At 38.9% G+C, this 3,518-nt stretch overlaps 1 pseudogene; it reads left to right on the forward strand.

The window, feature by feature from the left end:
- The window catches only part of LOC123980242, a 22,092-nt pseudogene that overhangs the window by 8,985 nt on the left and 9,589 nt on the right, over window positions 1–3,518 (forward strand).

Below are 3,518 nucleotides of genomic sequence, written 5' to 3' on the forward strand. Positions count from 1 at the left end.
AAATGAAAATAAGTGTCTATAGGTTGGATGTGGATCAATCGGCAGGACACAAACACTCCAGCTCATGCTTTATTGTGAGCTTTCTCAAAACAAAGTTTAGATATCCCGACATCTTGAGAAAACAATCCCGTTATCACGGAAAAACAGAGTAAATAAAATATATGAATGAATTGCCTCTTATGGCTTCTGAAAGAAATGAACATTTTCAGAAAATATTAGAACTATTACAAATACTGCTTGTTTGTTTTGGGGAAATATCAATAACAATAATAATTTAATAGCAATAACATCACTACTACCCCTTGTTACAGTCATGTATCCAGGCCTTCTGAAACACAAAGTTGTTACCCCCTTATTCCCTTACTGTTATATTTTCTTCTTGTACTAACATATAGGTACCAATATATATAGGTATTGTATTGATACCCCACATAGCCTTACCCCATCAGACTACGCACATATACTTTCTCTTGTCCAGTTAAAGACTCCAGTTAAAGACTCTAATCTATTCAAAATGTTCCCACATGCTTTGTTGAAAGTCATGTCACAAGATAAAAGAGTGTCATGGCCTACCTTGATCTCTTCCATCGATGCAGACAAATGTAAAACAGCAAAATATCAGCAGATAGCTGCGCAGCAGTCTATCCATTAGGCTTGACATGTTCATTACCTGAGACTTTACAGATGATCTAAAACTGTAGCTACTGCATGGGCACCTTTCACTCGTGACGAGCTCACCACTTCCTGACCTCCTACATATATTCAAAGACCCTCCTGCACGTGTGTGTGTTTTACATTGACAACCCACATGAAAAATGCAATCTATATTACTGGATCTTTGCATTTTAATTCTGTAATGCATGCTGTCTATTTATGCGGATGTAGATCATCCTCAATATAAAGCTGAGACACAGTTAGTTTAGGTTATTAAGTGGGCTTGTCACTTCCTGTAAGGGGGCTGGGGTTCACCTTTGTGTATGGATTCACCATTTCAACCAACAACAATCCTAAAGTGGTGTCAGTCTGCTTTCAAACTGACTGACAGACTGAGGCCTTATCATTCCCATGAGTGACAAAAAATCAGTTTTACCACAAAAAGTATTACCACTATAGACAGGCTGTTAGTGAACTTCTTACATAAGTTAGAGGCCACCTGAAGGTTCTCATCATCTTTATGAAATAATAAGATGCCTGCTTCCTTCCCCTACCTAATTTGTGCAAATATCAGCAGCTCCTGTAGATGGAGAAAAAGGCAAAAGTCTGCCAAAGTGCACTCACAAGCGGGCACTGTGACTTGGATAAACATTTTCAACACAGGACTATTTCTTAAACAACTAAATATACTGTCCATGGCAATTACTTGTTTTCATCACAGTTGTATTTGCTGCATCATCTTGTTTATTCTCAGTAGACGTGTGTTGCGTTGATACTTTTTTTTACATCTTGCTTTTTTCAATGCAACCAGTAAATGGCAAAGGATGATACTTAACTTTGTGTAAATCACCCAGACTGCTCCAACAGTGCCCTCCAGTGTATAATGCTCTATACTCCATGAGGTTCAGTCCTAACATCTCTTAGGATTGCTACCTGGTCGATATCTTGACTCTTCCATTCAAATCTTATGTCATCTGAGATCACTGTCATTCAGTAAGATAATATGAATAAACATTTCATCATTGTGTCTTTATTTATTTATAGTAACAATGAGACAACAGTGCCATTATGAAGCCCAACAGGAAAAGACAACATTACCTGTTATCATTTGAATCAAGCATGCAGTGAATAAAAACATTCTTATATGCCACGAGTCTCTTGTGATCCTCTGAACTTTTTCAAGAAAAGCATTACAAAACAATGCTTTTATCATTGTTTACATTTTGACACTAGAACATTGTTCTAAACCAATAGTTTGACCTAAGGGTAGAGTGCTTAACTGAATGAGATGAATTAGATATAGTCCTGGGTCGTGAAAAACCCAAGGTATACTTTTAAGGGTTAACTAATATATATTATTTGTTTAACTGGTACACAAATAAGTGCAAAAACAACACATTGTGGTTTTACTTCTTGGCTGAGCAAAATACCTTCCTGGAGTCTCCACTGGTTTCCTAGCAACCTCACTGTGACAACAAGCAACTAAATCCCTAATAAAAGCCACAAGTGATTTTCACATCTCAGTTTTAGCCCAAATTAAAGAAACAAGTCACAGCATGCCGATTAGTGAGCTTTAGAGACACTAAGCTAAGCTAAGTTAACTGGCTGCCGCCTGTACCATCCAAATGATACCACGTTGGAGACCCTCTAACCTGGACAGTTGTTCCAGTACTACGAACCACTTCAAATGGTCCCTCACGGCGTTGGAGTTTTCTCCCTTCTTTATTTATTTATTCATATATATATTTTCTTCCTTCCTTATATATTTATTCTATTTATTCATATATATTTCTTTAATCCTTGCCTTATCCTCTGCATAGCCTCACACACACAACCAAGACACAGCAGGACAGCTCTCCACACACACACACAAACACACATGGTAGCTATCCAGTCAACAACAATGCATTTCTTCACATTGTTTATACAGCATGCTTCCGCCGCACCTTTTCCCTTTATTATTTTCCTTCCTAAATTTATGCTACCTCGAGTTTGCAGATATTTAATGAGAGGCCACTTCGGACATAGTTCGTCAACACATGTATCGAGAGGTAACTTACAATTAAATTTTTCTTCTACAAGCTCCCAGTTCCTTTGAACGGACCCGAAAATTCACCTAGTTCCTTTCCAGGATTTGCGGCCCATCTAAGATCGCCTTTCAAGGGCTTTTTGTCCAGATCTGCGGCGTCCTAATCCTTATATTACCTTTTTCCTTAACCTTATATTTTCTTCCTTATCCTTATTAATTTTATTCAAGCCGAATGACCCTGGCCAGGGTTGCACTCTCTCTCTTTTTCCCTTACTCCAATTTGACTATTCCTTAAAGCCTAGTTTCACGCGACAGTAGTTTCCATCCCACATTGACTTATGGTTATAAGAATCTGAGGGCCCATATTCTTAATCTTTGCAAAGTTTGAAAGCTCACTTCCCGTTACTCCTAGGCTGTTCCTTTTTCTTCCTTTTATATCTATCTGTCTTCATTACATTCACACACACCCTTTTTGCGTTGTCCACAATGCAAACTAAATTTAGAACGGAGTCTTCTCACACATCCACCCGCAAACATTCACACGGGATCGAACCGGTGTACCCTTTAGCACACACACTGACACACGAACTGACCAGCGCCCACAGTTTATGAGAAAACTCACCATATACGCCAGCGTCTGGAGCGGGAATCAGCTCGATGGAGCCCCGTGATGGCACAACATGGTCCCATCTGGGGTGCCAATTTCTGTGGTGTCCGAACAATAATGCTGCGATGATGTGTTGAGAAGAAATCTGCTTGACACTGTTCTTGATCATAAAAGTTTATTACATCAAGGAGTTCAGCATCAATTACAAGCTCTGCAGCAGCTTGGAGA

This window comes from Micropterus dolomieu, linkage group LG12 (assembly GCF_021292245.1).
Source record: "Micropterus dolomieu isolate WLL.071019.BEF.003 ecotype Adirondacks linkage group LG12, ASM2129224v1, whole genome shotgun sequence".
NCBI lineage: Eukaryota > Metazoa > Chordata > Actinopteri > Centrarchiformes > Centrarchidae > Micropterus > Micropterus dolomieu.